The sequence below is a fragment of the Bos indicus genome, chromosome 17, assembly GCF_029378745.1.
Source record: "Bos indicus isolate NIAB-ARS_2022 breed Sahiwal x Tharparkar chromosome 17, NIAB-ARS_B.indTharparkar_mat_pri_1.0, whole genome shotgun sequence".
NCBI lineage: Eukaryota > Metazoa > Chordata > Mammalia > Artiodactyla > Bovidae > Bos > Bos indicus.
This window is the reverse complement of record NC_091776.1, coordinates 70,827,665-70,844,882: the sequence shown is the minus strand read 5'-3', so window position 1 is coordinate 70,844,882 and position 17,218 is coordinate 70,827,665. Positions and strand designations below refer to the sequence as shown.

The 17,218-nt window shown below is 52.5% G+C and overlaps 1 non-coding gene across 1 annotated transcript; it reads right to left on the bottom strand.

Moving 5' to 3' along the window:
* Positions 1-2,853: 2,853 nt before the first annotated feature.
* On the bottom strand, positions 2,854-2,925 carry TRNAS-GGA (transfer RNA serine (anticodon GGA)). Its single transcript has one exon. It is a non-coding gene; the product is annotated as a tRNA-Ser (tRNA).
* Between the last annotated feature and the right edge of the window lie 14,293 nt (positions 2,926-17,218).

Here is a 17,218-nt window from a genome sequence, read left to right as displayed (position 1 = left end):
TCCCGGAGCGGCAAGGTGGGTCTCCTTCTGTGCAGGACAGCAGGGTCCCTCCTCTGTGGGCCTCCTCCCTGGTGGGCAGAGCCCTCCTTCCTCTGTGTGTCCCCTCAGCCCTGAGGAAGAGGGGGCAGTTCTCTGAGGAGGGGGTGAAGGTGTGGAGAGAGGCCTGAGGTGGGACTCAGCATTCCTAAATGCCTGCATCTTTACTGTGTGTTTGAACAAAACAGCCTCTTGATGAAAGCAAAAGAGGAGAGTGAAAAAGTTGGATTAAAAGCCAACATTTAGAAAACTAAGGTCATGGCATCTGGTCCCATCACTTCATGGCAAATAGATGGGGAAACAGTGGAAACTGACAGACTTCAAGTTTGGGCTCCAAATCACTGCAGATGGGGACTGCAGCCATGAAATTAAAAGACGCTTGCTCCTTGGAAGAAAAGCTATGACCAACCTAGACAGCATATTAAAAAGCAGATACATGACTTTGCCAACAAAGGTCTGTCTAGTCAAAGCTATGGTTTTTCCAGTAGTCATGGAAAAGTTGAGAGGTGGACTATAAAGACAGCTGCGCACCACAGAAACGATGCTTTTGAACTCTGGTGTTGGAGGAGACTTTTGAGAGTCCCTTGGACTGCAAGGAGATCCAACCAGTCCATCCTAAAGGAAATCAGTCCTGAATATTCATTGGATGGACTGATACTGAAGCTGAAGTTCCAATACTTTGGCCACCTGATGCAAAGAACTGACTCATTTGAAAAGACCCTGATGCTGGGAAAGATTGAGGAAAGGAGGAAAAGCAGATGACAGAGGATGAGATGGTTGGATGGCATCTCCAACTCAATGGACATGAGTTTGAGTAAACTCCAGGAGTTGGTGATGGACAGGGAAGCCTGGCGTGCTGCAGTCCATGGGGTTGCAAAGAGTCGGACATGACTGAGCTACTGAACTGAACAGAACTTACTGTGTGTGAAGCCTTCCACACGCTGGACCCTGTCCCATGGCCTGTCTTATGAAGTGGCCCCTCCTGGGCGTCTGTCCTGCAGGCACAGGGCACGGGCTGCAGGGAGCAGTCCTGGTGATGCTCCTGGCAGTTTTTATTGAGACTCTGAAGGGCTCTGAGCAGCGTGTGTCCCCAGGGATCCTGATACGTAATAGCTGTTAGGACCAGCCATCCCAAATAGCAGGTTAGAGAAGGTAGAGGTCGAAGTGATTGGTTGGAAAAGAACGGTTGACTGTAGCTTGCCCTGCACTGGTGAGGTGTTACACTCTGGGTGTGTGAGATTTTAAACGAACTAAATGTGGTAATGGATTAGTGAAAATCTACAGTCATTCCTTAAAATCTGTGCATGAATTAAACTGACGGAAAAGCGACGTTCTCTCTTAATTTTTCACTTACAAGGGTACAGTTCTGGAAAACTAATTATCATCGTAAGTTCTTTTTTATTAAAAAGTTCTTTTTAATTGACTTCATAGGTATCCTAGGAAATTTTAAATATTATCCAGTAAAAATATTTCTACAAAGATATTTGTATTCCTAACTTGTTTGGACTTTGACTGAGGCAGGGCTAGAACCAGCTCTTTCTGCCACATATTGCCTCTCCAATGGGGAGTGCTTATCTCTGAGCAGCCTGTGAAAACAGGGCAGGCTGAGGTATGGGAGCCATAGGTCAGCTCAGAGCTGACTTGAGGGAACGTGCGTGACAGGGCAGGTCTGCTGACCTCGGACACTCAGAAGTGACCATAGGAAGATAAGCTGAGTTAAAGGAGGTCCAGGTAAGGTAGCAGTGACCGCCCTGGCCGGGAGGGGATGAGCTGGGGTCACACCTGAAGTCTGGAGACTGAGGCTTCTCTGGTAGGGGGGCTAGAGAGGTTGCAAGGGAGGACAAGGAAGTGAGCGTCTGGTCAAGGAAGCCTGGAAACCGACCCATGACCTGATAGAGTGACGTTGGTCTGGAGGAGGAGGTCGCTGGTGAAGGGTTGTAGAGAGGAGCCCAGATTGGGGAGGAAAGTCATGGATCAGAGGGGTGCTCTTAGGAAAGAGCAAGAGAGGAGCAGAAGAGGCTGCGGGGAGAGGGAGGTGTGCAAGGGGTGTGCTTGGGGGCCGCTCCCCTCCTCTGCTCCTGGGGAAGAGGGTGGGGCCTGATGATGGCCCTGAGCCCATCAGACTCCAGGTGTGACTCCTGGGCCCCGTGTGCAGCTTCACTCCCAGCAGGGGACCAGGGGGTCGGGGCTCTGGGTTTGTCGCCTGAGAGGAAGCACCTGCTGTCACGTCCAGCTCAGTCCAGTGAGCCCTGGTGCAGGGTCAGGGGACCACTGGGTGTGTTCGGGTTCAGCCAGTTCTGAGCAGGTCCACAGCGCCCCCTGGTGATGCGCTCGTGGAATGGTCACGGTGAGGAAAGGGAGGAAAGTGAGGAAGGAAGGGCTGCCCTATATTCTTCCATTGGAAGGACTGATGCGGAAGCTGAAACTTCAGTACTTTGGCCACCTCATGCGAAGAGTTGACTCATTGGAAAAGACCCTGATGCTGGGAGGGATTGGGGGCAGGAGGAGAAGGGGACGACAGAGGATGAGATGGCTGGATGGCATCACTGACTTGATGGACATGAGTCTGAGTGAACTCCAGGAGTTGGTGACGGACAGGGAGGCCTGGCGTGCTGCAATTCATGGGGTCACAAAGATTCAGACACGAATGAGCGACTGAACTGAACACTACGAAGTCTGAACTGAACTAAGTAAGGTTGCTCAGTCGTGTCCGACTCTTTGCGACCCCTTGGACTGTAGCCCACCAGGCTCCTCCCTCCATGGAATTCTCCAGGCAAGAGTACTGGAGTGGGTTGCCATTTCCTTCTCCAGGGGGTCTTCCCGACCCAGGGATCGAACCTGGGTCTCCCGCATTCCAGGCAGACGCTTTAACCACTGAGCCACCAGGGAAGCCTGAAGTGAACTCAACGTGGTAAGAAAAACTTTATTCAAGGTAAGAGTACTACAGTGGGGTCTTATAATCGGGGAGAGAGATTGAGCTTAAGTCTGACTCCAGCAGGGACACAGCTGGGATTTACAGCTAAGAACAGAGTGGGTCCACGGGGTTGCAAAGAGGGGCTATGAGACTGAAAAGCAATGAACAGCAACAGGGTGGGTGTCGGTGGGTGGAAACTTACTCAGAGAACCATAAGGGTGAGGGTGGGTTCTGGCTCAACTGAGAGGATCCTTGCCGAGGCTAGGCAAGGCTGATAAGATACTGAGGTGAGTGATAAGGAATTTGAGCTGATACTGAGGGTGGTCAATCAAGGGTGGGGTATTTTTTCTAAACTGACTTAGCAGATTCTGGCTAAAATTGGACCAAATGGACAGGCGTCCCTGGATGAAGACATTGCCCAAAGTTGGCAGTGCATTACTGAACTACTGCTGCATAACAAATTACTCCAAACTAACAGCTTAAAATCTCAAAATTTTTGAGATCTTTATGTCACACGAGTGTATGTTCCTCGGTTCTTTGTCTCGTCACAACAAAGATTTGGAGCAATGGACATTAAAGCCCTCGGCGTGTCACAGCTCTCGGGTCTTAGACAAACCGTGTTGTAGCTCTTAGGAAAATCAGTGTTACAGCTGTATTTTATTTAGAAGATAGCAGGAGAATCCATCCTTTTTTTTTTTTTTTTTTTGCGACTCAACTGAGCTGATTTTATTTTTTATTTATTTATTTTTTATTCTTTATTTTATTTTTTAACTTTACAATATTGTATTGGTGAGAATCCATCCTTAAAGCGTGAGGGCATGCCAACCCAAAGACTCGAAGAGAAGAGAGTGGAGGAGCGCACGGGGGATGGAGAGAGAGAAAGAGTGGATGCACACGGGAGAGAAAGAGAGAGAGAAAGTGCTTTGGCTCCTCCTTTTATATGTTTTTTCCTCCACCTGGTCCTGCCCTATGCAAATTGGGCTTAGCCAGGAGTGCTGTTTGTTCTGCCTGAAGTCTTCACTCTGGTCCTCGGACCTCCCTTGTCTTTTAGCCACCGCCATTTTGGACTCCTTTTCCCTATTCTACCTACCTAACAGTATTAACAGACAGTATCTTAACAGACCCAAGACCAGGATTGATAAGAACTAATAACTTTCAAAATTTGCTTTATTGTTAGTATTTGTGATTATTGTCTGTATGTTTAGGACCCCAATGAACTTGACCCAGAGTTGCCTACCTGAACCCCATCTGACCAATCCAAGGTTACCAGACATAGACCCTTCTCTCAGACAGGACATCCCTGGGGCTTACAGAATGCTTCCCAGCACCAAAATCAAAGGTCAGCCTCGTGTCCAGTGATGTGAATGATTCTTCACACTGTGGTTAAATGTACGCCAATGATTCCCAGGTACAGAGGGTGTGAGCCTGGGGACAGTCTCTCACCTCGTGATTCTCAGGGGATCCATGGAGCTGACATAGTGGACGTGAGACCAGCATGGAAGCGGCCCTCAGACAGATCCCAGAACAGGATGTGCTGAGACCCCAGCTCCAGACCCTCCAATGTGGGGAGGAAGAAATAACAGAGAACGCAGTCCTCCCACTGCTGTTGGACACCCGTCACCACAAAGAGCCGTCAGCCAGCAGGAGGTTTTCGTCGCCCTTCCCCACAGCCCTGGGCACCGCGGGAGCACTGAGGCTGCGGGCCCACAAGGAACAGTAATAGTCAGCCTCGTCCTCAGCCTGGAGCCCAGAGATGCTCAGTGAGGTGGTGGAGCCAGAACGGGAGCCCAGGAGCCAGGCTGGAAGGCCTGAGGGCCGAGAACTTCCCAGCACCACGGTTCTGGGGGCAGCACCTGGGTGGTGTTGGGACCAGCCCGCGCCATAGAATCCAACGTTGTTGCTGCTCCCAGTGCAGGTGAGGGTGACCGACTGACCCAGAGACCGTGACATGGAGGCCTCCGGGGTCAGCCTGGATTGTGCCCAGGACCCTGCAGAAAGGAAAGAAAGACACAGGGACAGTGAGGCTGGGTCCCGCACCAGGGACCTGCGCCAGGAGGTGGGTCCAGCCCACCGCCTGAGCTCCAGGGGTAAAGAACAGAGCCCTGGGTCCCACTGGGGCCACGTCCCCAAACCCCGAGGATCCAGTGACCTGTGCAGTGGGCAAGGAGGCTGAGGAGTACAGGGGTTCAGGCCATGGTGGGGGTATTCCCTGAGTCCCTCCTTCCAGTCTCTCAGCAGACACAGCCCCTCTGGGCTCCTTTATCCCTCCCACAGCCTGGGGAGGCAAGATGGCCATGCAAATCGGTCCCTCCCATAACTGCCCCCTGTGCCTTGTCCTCTGAGTCTGCCCACCTGCTGGGGGTGGGGCCTGTTGTGGGTGGGGCTGGCCTGGCCTGGGCAGGGACTCCTCAGGGATCCCAGGGAGCCTGGGGCACAGGGCACCTGCCTGGGGGCCGGAGAGTGGTTCTCCAGGTGGGAGCACAGCCTCAGCCCCTCCAGAGCGGCCCTCTAGCGCCCTCTGCTGTCCCAGGAGGGGCTGCTCCACTGGGAGGGGAGATGCCAGGACCCCAGAGGGGGCCAGGCTCCTCCCACCTGGGCTGAAGGCCCCGCCCCCAAGAACCTGGATCAGGCCTCAGCCTCCAGGCTCAGCCTTGGTGCTTAGCACCCCTTTAAGGGTAAGGAGTGGAGAAGGCAATGGCACCCCTCTCCAGCACTCTTGCCTGGAAAATCCCATGGACGGAGAAGCCTGGTGGGCTGCAGTCCATGGGGTCTCGAAGAGTTGGACCTGACTGAGCGACTTCCCTTTCACTGTTCACTTTCCTACATTGGAGAAGGAAATGGCAATCCACTCCAGTGTTCTTGCCTGGAGAATCCCAGGGACAGGGGAGCCTGGTGGGCTGACGTCTATGGGGTCGCACGGAGTTGGACACGACTGAAGCGACTTAGTAGCAGCAGCAGCAGCAAGGGTGAGGAGAAGAGGGGACCACCGAGGAGGACTAGGAGCGAGGGAACATCACTCAGGGCAGAAGTGAAGGGACGTCCCGCCCTCTGGGGTACGCAGTGAGTTAACTCAGGAAGCTCCAGAGCCGCATGAACGCTGAGTTCCTGGGTTTAGATTTTCAGGAGGAGAAAGTCAGTTAGTTCAGTTCAGTCGCTCAGTCGTGTCCGACTGTTTGCGACCCCATGAATTGCAGCACGCCAGGTCTCCCTGTCCATCACCAACTCCCAGACCAGCCTCACTCAAACTCATGTCCATCCAGTTGGCGATGCCATCCAGCCATCTGATCCTCTGTCCTCCCCTTCTCCTCCTGCCCCCAATCCCTCCCAGCATCAAGGTCTTTTCCAATGAGTCAACTCTTTGCATGAAGTGGCCAAAGTACTGGAGTTTCAGCTTTAGCATCATTCCTTCCAAAGAACACCCAAGACTGATCTCCTTTAGAATGGACTGGCTGGATCCTTGCAGTCCAAGGGACTCTCAAGAGTCTTCTTCAACACCACAGTGCAAAAGCATCAATTCTTCGGCACTCAGCTTTCTTCCAGAGAAGGCAACGGCACCCCACTCCAGTACTCTTGCCTGGAAAATCCCACGGCGGAGGAGCCTGGTAGGCTATAGTCCAAGGGATTGCTAAAAGTTGGACACGACTGAGCAACTTCACTTTCACTCTTCACTTTCATGCATTGAAGAAGCAATGGCAACCCACTCCAGTGTTCTTCCCTTGAGAATCCCAGGGATGGGGGAGCCTGATAGGCTGCTGTCTATGGGGTCGCTCAGAGTCAGACACGACTGAATCAACTTAGCAGCAGTGGTAGCAGCAGCCTTCTTCACAGTCCAACTCTCACATCCATACATGACCACTGGAAAAACCATAGCCTTAACTAGACGGACCTTTGTTGGCAAAGTAATGTCTCTGTTTTTGAATATGCTATCTAGGTTGGTCATAACTTTCCTTCCAAGGAGTAAGCGTCTTTTAATTTTATGGCTGCAATCACCATCTGCAGTGATTTGGGAGCCCCGCAAAATAAAGTCTGACACTGTTTCCCCAACTATTTCCCATGAAGTGATGGGATCAGATGCCATGATCTTCCTTTTGTGAATGTTGAGCTTAAAGCTAACTTTTTCACTTTCCTCTTTCACTTTCATCAAGAGGCTTTTGAGTTCCTCTTCACTTTCTGCCATAAGGGTGGTGTCATCTGCATATCTGAGATTATTGATATTTCTCCCAGCAATCTTGATTCCAGCTTGTGCTTCTTCCAGTCCAGCATTTCTCATGATGTACTCTGCATATAAGTTAAATAAGCAGGGTGACATACACAGCCTTGATGCACTCCTTTTCCTGTTTGGAACCAGTCTGTTGTTCCATGTCTAGTTCTAACTGCTGCTTCCTGACCTGTATGTAGGTTTCTATATATAGGTTTCTATATAGCCCTTGTCCAAGGTAAGAGAAACCCAAGTAAGATGGTAGGTGTTGCGAGAGGGCATCAGAGGGCACACACACTGAAACCATACTCACAGAAAACTAGTCAGTCTAATCACATGGACCACAGTCTAACTCAATGAAACTAAGCCATGCCTTGTGGGGCCACCCAAGATGGGCGGGTCATGGTGGAGAGGTCTGACAGAATGTGGTCCATTGGAGAAGGGAATGGCCAACCACTTCAGTATTCGTGCCTTGAGAACCCCAGGAACAGTATGAAAAGGCAAAATGATAGGATACTGAAAGAGGAACTCCCCAGGTCGGTAGGTGCCCAATATGCTACTGGAGATCAGTGGAGAAATAACTCCAGAAAGAATGAAGGGATGGAGCCAAAGCAAAAACAATACCCAGTTGTGGATGAGACTGGTGACAGACGCAAGGTCCGATGCTGTAAAGAGCAATATTGCATAGGAGCCTGGAATGTTAGGTCCAAGAATCAAGGCAAATTGGAAGTGGTCAAACAGGGGATGGCAAGGCTGAATGTCGACATTCTAGGAATCAGCGAGCTAAAATGGACTGGAATGAGTGAATGTAACTCAGATCACCATTATATCTACTACTGTGGGCAGGAATCCCTCAGAAGAAATGGAGTAGCCATCATGGTCAACAAGAGTCCTAACTGCAGTGCTTGGATGCAATCTCAAAAACGACAGAATGATCTCTGTTCGTTTCCAAGGCAAACCATTCAATATCACAGTAATCCAAGTCTATGCCCCAACCAGTATCGCTGAAGAAGCTGAAGTTGAATGGTTCTATGAAGACCTACAAGACCTTTTCGAACTAACACCCAAAAAAGAAGCGGTGGCTGCGTGGGCACAGGAGGCCCAAAAGGGGCCACTCAATGTTCAGGAGCAGAAAACCAGGCCCCATTAAAAGGATGTTCGTGGACACCTGGCAGAGATGAAGACTCCGGCTGAGAGGCTCTGAGGGCGGGTCCTGGGGCCTCGCGGCCCGCCTCCCACCCGATCTTTGTCACCACTTCTGCGGCAGCATTTCCTGGGGGAGCAGGAGAAGGAACCGCTCAATTGAGCCCAGGTCTTTCGCCCTCACCGAGGTTGAAGCCCGCCCAAGGCTCCCTCGGGGTGGACCCGTGCCCCCCACCCTCCCGCCTCTCCCCAGCCTCCTCCACAGCCGGCTGCTCACCGTGTCCGGCTCCTGGTTGCCTTCCACAGCAGCTGCAGACTCCGCGACTGGGTGTCTATAACTCATGAGTCTGATGCCAGAACATAAAGTGTGACCTCAGACACACGGCAGAGGGGCCTTTACAAAACTCTCCGTGTCCTGGGTTACACTGTTTTACTTTCCGCATCTATTTAGAGAAGGAGGTACCTCCTGGTGAAAATGGCGACGTGGGTGTCACAGAAGGATGAAGCCTCCAGCCAGTGTTGTCAACACGGCTGGGATACCCCTGAGGAACTGGTGTCGTCTCTCGGGTCACCGTGTCCAGTTCAGGGAAATGGGGGAAATGATAATAATTCAGACGAGGCTGACAGTGAGGGTGGGTGGTGGAGGGTGCGTCCACAGTGAGTGCCCAGCTATGCCCACAGCAAGCCCACAGGGAGGCCTGCTCAGCTGCTGGAGGATCAGGGAACAGGAATTTACACCAAATCCAAAGGATATATTTAGGAGTCAACTGTGGGCCAGTTCTTTCTGAGCCTCTGAGGCACTAGGGAAACCCAGAGGAAGCCTTGCCTGCGGGCCCCAGATTGTTCCTTCTCCCCAAAGTAAAAGTGTGATCCTGACACTCCTCCAGCCCTTCCTGCTCCACACCCACCTCCATCACACACACACACACACACACACCTCGCTATCACACACACACATTCACACACACACTTCCATCACACACACACACCCCTCCATTACACACACACACACACGCACACACACACACCCCGCTATCACACACACACACACACACACACATCCCCCGCTATCACACACACACCTCCATCACAGATACACACACACCTCCATCACACACACATACACACCCCGCTATCACACACACACACACACCCCGCTATCACACACACACATGCACACACACACACACACACACCTCAATCTCTCTCACACACACACCCCTCCATCTCACACACACAGACACACACACACACCCCTCCATCACACACACTCAGGACCAGGCGCCAGGGCACTAAGGACAGACGCTGGGGGACGTGATGACGCCTCCCTCTTTCTTACACAGACGGGATCTCGCAAAAAGCTCTTCTCCCCGGAGAGGTGCCCTGGAGATGGTGGGTCCTGGGGAAGTGACATCACGGGCTGGGCCATCGCCACACTCTGCACCTCCCTCATTCATTGGGGCGCCCTCAAAGTTCCCCCACTGTGTCCAGGGCCTGCCTCCCCTTCGTCACAGGGGCCACTGTGCCCACAGCCTCCCCTTAACCCACCCTGGCTGAGCTGATCTCAGAGTCAGGATCCTCACGGCTGGAGTGCTGGCCACTCAGCCCTTCCTGCTGCTGTTCTGAGCCCAGATCTGCACTCAGGGCTCCAGCCTCCCCATCCCGGGTCTCCTCCTCCAGGGCGAGGACACAAGCCTTTCCATCCCCCTAGTGGGACCAAACCCACGTAGAGCAGCTCAGAGCAGGCCCGGGGATGGGGGCTCTTTCAAGAGCCAAGGTTTCAGTCCTATTGTGGTGTTGTGGTTGCTGGTTACTCAAATCACAGACACAAACTCTTTCAAGTCCCCTCTTTGATGGGTGAGTTTAGCGAATCGGGGTGAGGCGGAGAGACTCAGAGTTTGCCCCCCAGGAGGGACCAGGAGGAAGCATCTCCCGGAATCCACAGTGACCTGTGAGCAGGGACCCAGCCCAGGCCAGAGAGGACACCCTGCTGAGTGCCCATCACACACAGAGACCCATTCAGCCAGACCTAGGAGTTGGTGGGGGCGAGGCTCACACAGCAGGCGCTGCCCACAGTGCAGACCCTGGGGACACCCACAGCGCCCCTTATAATCCCCACAGCCTCCATGTCTTGGTGGAAGTGGTGCTGGCCCGGGGCTGATGCCGGCTCACTGTCAGCCCAGGAACATACACAGCCATGCCCTGTGCTATGAGCACAGGCAGTGATAGACACTGAGTGTCCAGCTTCTCAGGGAGCAACACTTGCCAAAATTAAATATACATACATACGTACATACATACATGTATACGTACATTTATAAATCTACCAATATGATCATCAATAAAATTCATAGACATTTAATATGGCATTTTAAAATATTAAAACTATGTCAGATTGATTGATTGAAGACCAACATTAAAAAGCCTGGAAGTCTGGGAAAAGACTTTCAGAGAGCAGGAGCTGTCTGGGTCAGTATCAGACTTGCAGGCTTTCAAAGCTCCTTTTCCATGATTAGCTTCAGTGCGATGACTGGGAGCACATGGTGTATAATCAGATCAGCACGTGTTCTGTGGATCAGACTATTGCACACATGTAAAGAAATGTTTAGGGATTACTTTATTCTGCATCATCAAGTTAATGAAATTGAGTATGTCTCTTAAAACTCTTAGAACAAGAAGGGTCGTGCTGGCTGTGCTGGGGTCTCTGAGTCTCAATGTTGTTGATAAAATGGACACCTGAGCCCCCCCCCCCATTATGGGCTGAGGGGTCCTTTTGGAGACCTGGACACACCCAGGGAGAGACTGCAAGAGGCAAGGGGCGGTGAACAACGGGACAGGAGATGGATCTGCAGCCTCCTTCCCCACAGGGGTGCTGACCACTTCCGCCCTCTCCTGCCTCTGAAGGCTGACCCTCCGAGCACATGGGCAGGGTTCAGTAGCACTTCCCCATGGGGTCCCATCACTGTGCAGCCATAACTACCACTGCCCTGGTACAGCAAGCAGTGATAGTCAGCCTCGTCCTCGGGCTGGGCCCCCGTGATGGTAAGGGTGGCTTTGTTCCCAGAGATGGAGGCAGAGAAGCGATCAGGGACCCCAGAGGCGCGGGTGTTTGTGTTGTAGATAACATTTCTGGGAGCCTGGCCTGGGGTCTGCTGGTACCAGCTGGGTTCGTTGTAAATAGTGACTGACCCAGAGCTCAGTCCACAGGTGAGGGTGACCGTCCCTCCTGGAGACACCGACAGTGACGGTTCCTGGATCACAGTCTGAGCTTCTACCCCTAAGAGAGACAGAAGAGAGAAAGCGGTTGTTATGGAGATGAGGTGCCCTGAGACTCTGCTTGGAGGTGCCCCAAGGCTGCAGAGTTCCGGCCCCTGACTTGAGCCATAAGCAAGCAGCCTGAGCAGTTCAGCATCCAGGCCATGGTGGGGACCCTCCCAGGACATGGCTTCCTGAGCCTCCTGGGCTGCAGGTGGGGTCCTGGGCCTTTTCATACCTCCACCCCGTCAGGAGGAGGAGGTGCCTTATGCAAATCACTTCCTCCTCTCCCTGCCCAGGTCACCTGAGGTCCCTGGGGTGGGGGGACTTGAAGGAGGCAGATGCTGGACCTCACACAGAGCAGAGACAGCACGGGGAGGAGCCCCTGAGAGATGGGGCAACGTCTTTCAGCAAAAGTGCCCCCGTGACCTGGTGACCTCGGCCCTCTATCTCCTCCCCGGAGTGTCTGAGCCTGAAGGAGGAGTTTGCAAGTCTGTCTCTCTTGCCGCAATAATCCAGCCTTTCCCACACCTGAGCCCGTCTTTAGAATACTCTCTGTCTTCTCAGGGAATCCTGTGTCCCGTCTGTGCGGTGCTGTCCCTCCTCCTCCAGCCCTGAGCCGAGCAGGAAATCCCGGAGCCTGTGTCTGCTGTGAAGGGTGAGCGGTCGCCCTGGAACACAGTCTTGTAAAGTGTCTCTAGTCCCGGCGGTGGGGGGACCAGGGCAGGGGTGGTGACATGCAGAGCCAACGGCCAGGCTTGGGGTGACAGCCTCCTGTGCTGTAAAAAGATATGACAGTGTGGATGAGCTTCAGGAGAACTGTAGATTTTAGGGGCAAAAAGATCACCATCTCGTCATGCCATGATGATAGCTGGCAAGTTCAGTTACAACAAAGTTGGAACACATGTCTCATCATCCAAAATAGAAAAACCCCGTGTATGAAGAGGTAGGTGTGGTGAGCATCATGGACCTTGTAAAACTCCCTTCCCTGTGGTTCTGGGTGGAGCCGATGGACGCGGGACGCAGGAGGGGTGTGGGGGCAACGAGGAGGAGAAGGGGCTCAGACACCTCAAGTTAACGTGTGTGGAAGAGACAGGAAAGTCTTGTTCACCTCTCGTTTCTCTGACATAAAAATGTAGATACTATTCTTATTTTGTATTCATGTTAGATTTGCTGCTAAAGTAGCTGTTTAATAAAATCCACATGATTTTTGTCAGAGGTGTTTGAGAACCTCAACTCATAGAGGTGAAACATATGTGTTCCTACTGAATTCTTTTCTTATTAAAGGAACATATTGATGACAGTTTGGCGGAGCTTGTAATTCCATATATTTCATGTTAAAGTGTTAACATAAAGTATTAATATAACGGGAAGGAACGAGTAAGGGAGCCACAAAAACTGACACAACATCACTTTCCGTTGTTCAATTCAAAATGTTGAAATTGCCAAATAACACAACAGGGAACATTTTTAAATGACACAGATGGTGACAAAGGGTCCTTGCCTGCATCCCTCTTCCATGGGGAACACCCGGGCGTTCTGTGGGCAATGGGGCAGCCTCTGCAGGGGTCTCTCATCCCCTGTCCAGGTATCCCCGGAGGTCGAGGTTCCTGAGGAAGTTCATTTTTGTTGTATGACCGTCCCTCTGTCCTTGTTTGGGTGGCAGGCCTGGGCACTGACCCCACGACAGAGCAGCAGGAACTGAGAGGCAAGCCTGTGGCTCTGAGCTGAGAGCTGCCGTGTCCCCTGGGGGCCCCGGTGCAGGACGTCATCCTCCAGTGAGGACCCTTTTGCCCAAGTGGGCAAGAGGCAACAGAGGAGGTGCCAGCCTGCCTGGCCAGGACCCTGGGGTCTCCGGACAGACCCACAGCGCCCCCCGCTGGACTCAGACCTCCTCCTGCACTTCATGCCACAGCCTCCTGGAAGGGCTTTCTCACACTTGTAGCTGGGTCTTCCTGATGTCACCGCCCACGGCAGTAGAATGAGTCCCCTTCGTCTAATATGGGCCTGGTCATTGATTTTTCCAGGTACCTAATGACCTCAGACCCCTGAATAGTATGCTGATAAACTAATGAATTTCAGGATTCCCTGATGTCTGAGTTTGCTCTGCTTAGCTCGTGGGTTCACTACCAGAACACAACCACCCAAACCTGAGTTTCCAGGGTTCAAACTCCCAGCATGCCCGTGGGTGGTGCCTGGTCAGGATTCTGAGTTTCCTTCCCAGCTTGACAGGTACTCAAGGTTGAATTTGAGGGCCTCCCGGGATCTTCCCAGCTGACTACATGGCTCTGTTCTTATTTCTCTCTTTGCAAAGAGAAGAGGAGGCTCTCAGGTACAACGAATCTCTTCTGATCACTTCCAGGGGTTCTCATTCACCCTTGATCATGGTCCTCACAGTACTTCTCTTTGACTCAGATATTTAAAGATGTTTTTAGTCTGATTTTGTAATCTTTCCATATTAAATGTTTGGTATAAAAGATTATGCCTATAAATGGGTTCGCATCCTTGTCTGGGCTCCTGTTTCATCTCTGGTTGAGAAACCCTTATGACTGTTACCTGATCTTCATTGGACATGGTGAAGTCTAACCTAACCTTCGATTGTTAGAATCCATAGATTTAATGGAGGTGGGTTTATAAGCTCTGTGTCCAAAATAGTGACATTTATCCAATATCATCCCAAACATGGAAGCACGGAGGGAAAAGGGGAAGAGATCATGAGGCAAAAGAGGAGAATATGGGCAAGTGTGGAGTCTGAGAGCCACGTCCTAATGGGGAGGGTATCCCTATATGTGGAAAGGAGGGCTCTTCAGGCATCAATCCACAGAGAAAGGGAGGCACCCAGCTTCCCTAAGGGTCAGGGTTCAGGGCTGAGCCTCTGACCAGGAGAGGGTCATGTGGGGCATGGGAGAGGCCCCCTGGGGCTCCAGGGCACAGATGCTTGACTTCTGCTTCCTCGACATCCTGCTCAGTACCTGTGAGGGACCCTGTGTATCTGGACACATGGGCATTCTGCTTGTGTTTGGAGACCAGACAGAAAAAGAACAATTTCATGGACCCCATAATGATGGACCTGGATGAGGAGGTGAGACGGCCTGGATTTAATAGCACAAGCGACAGCAGAGACCTGAACCAGCACTGGTGACGTCACAGGCAGGGTCAGGGCAGTGATGGGTCGACACGGGAGTACAGGCCAAGCTTTCATCAGACATCCCCATCACACGGGATTCCCTGTGGCTGTGGTTAGTGATGAGCTCTGTGACACTGATGACCAGCCTCCTCATCAGGCTGGGGTCCAGAGTGATCAAGAAGGCCATCTGGACCAACCAGGGGGCAGAGATCAGGGCTGAAACCCTGAGTGTCCCTCATCTTTGTCATTGGTCATAAAGGCAGGGACTTTGTCTGGAATCCCTTGTCATCACTGCTATGGTGATCCCGGCTTCCCTGCTGACCCTTCTACAGGCCGTATGTCCCTTGTATCTGGACTCATCGGGGGCGTCACAAGCAGAGGGACATGGGCACATCTTGGGGAGCCCCTGCTCCTGACAGTCCACAGACCACCCAGCCCTGAAGTAGGAAATGCTCCAATGGGGTGGGAAGAGAGAAGCAGAGGGCAGGACAGAGCCAGCACCTGTGGGTCAAGAGAACCACTCCCGGGGTTCCCTGCCTCCTGCGACGTACCACCGGCGCCCCTCACTCCTCACGCTCTCTGCTCTGCCCCTTCAGGAGCAGGGTTCACACCCTGGGGGACGATCTGCCTTCCAGGATGGTCCACGGCCTCTGCTGAAGGCACATCTGGGAAAGCCTCCTGCTCCTGATCTCCAGTGAGGGAGCTCAGCTCCACGGCTCCCTTGATCACATGGATGACCAGGGTGTACTTCAGTGGTATCAGAAATTGTTTTCATTTTCTGAGACTTCAGCAAAACTGACTGTACAATTGGGAGTAGACTTATTATGAACCAGAACATACCTCAGGAATTAATGGATTCTGGGGTATTATTTAACATTTGACGGTGCTCTAAGAACAAGCCCCTGACAGGCTGAGGCTCTCGTCCCAGTTTCCCATCTACCTGTGTCGCTGTGAGAAGCCCTGTTGCACCAGCCTGCATGGTTAGAGATAGCCTCATCCTCAGGCTGCAGCCCAGAGATGAGCAGGAGCCCCGCGTTGGCTGAGGCATCTTTGGATCCAGAAAACCCGCGGGGACCCCAAAGACTGGTTCTTACTGGAGTCTGAGTGGTAGGACCAGAGGACTAAGGAGGGCTCGCTGGCTTGTGCTGGTTCCAGTAAAAGCAGAGCAGCCAACATTGATGTCACTGCTCAGGGTGCAGGGAGGCACAGGGTCAGCTGTGGTCTGTGAGGGGACAGGGGTCTCCCCACAGACAGGGCATGAAACCAATGCCAGTCACAAGAGTCCATGGTTCAGGGCTGCTGACCCAATGCTGACACCCACAGCAGCACCAGGGGATCTTCTGTTCTGTGGTGAGAGAAACCATCAATACACGGGGGTGGACTCAATAGACTTACAACTTAGCTTAACAGTACAACTATGAAATTATGATTCTTCAAAATACCAAATGAAAATAACAGAAAGACTCATGAGTCCTGAGCGGATCTGAAAATGAGCACGTGTCTGATAAGGGTGGGATTGTTGTGGAGTATTCTAAACTCCCTTTCCCTAAATGACCTCATGAGGAGCGGAAGGACTGAGAAGAGCAGCTGAAGAGGTTTGGGGTGAAAACCTCTGCAGTAAGTTGTGAAGTACGGCCACAACATTCTTATTCTCACCACGTGAAACGAAATTCAACTTTATGTCCATTTCTGAGCTGGTGCTACAGTGTCCGCTTCCCATAACGTGCAGTAATTGTGTTCCTTTCTCAGTAGCTGTGTCTGAGGCCTGATTCTACCAGCCAAAGATCCGCACTGCTGGATTTGGAGCCTATTAGCAAGGTTCCTCTGACACAGTAGAAAACATATCATTTTGTGTGTATGAAAATTGAGGATAAGGCAAATTTAAGGCTTAAGGGAAAAGGGAGAATTAGAAGGAATAATCCCACTTATTCCAAAATACATCACTGTTAACTGTGGCCCCACAGCCCAGGCGGCCAATGTGCAGACCCCGCACGTGAGTGTGAAAGGGCAGTGACAGGGAGCAGGACACAGGCGTGTGACCTGTGCTGCGTGACCCCACGTGCGGGTGAGGCCGGGAGCTCAGGCTTCGGGTCACTTGCCCCTGGGTGAGGCCTCCTGTGAGCAGCAGGGCTGAGTCCCAGCTGAGCAGGAACAATCAGCCTCGTCGTCGGCTGGGCCCAGAAATGGTCAGGCGGCCCCACCCACCCGGAGCCCGCCAGCCTCGCTGTACCCTGCGGGCGGGTTGTGACTCCTGTGCTCAGAGCTTGGGACTCAGCACGACTGAGACGGCAGCCAAATCACCCCCTTGGTGCCAACAGTGTTGCTGTTCCCAGGCAGGCGAGTGTGGCTGAGTGTCCATGGAGTCACTGACCCTGGCTGAGTCCCCCCTGCCCAAGCCCCGGACACCACGAGGGGACAGAGCAGGCTGAGAGCAGGACCTGCTCCCTGTGCAGGAGAGAGGCCCAAGGGCTTGGGGGCCTCCCAGGGCTGAGATGTGCTGACGGACCCCCACCTCGGGCACTGAGATAGAGAACTAACAGACACT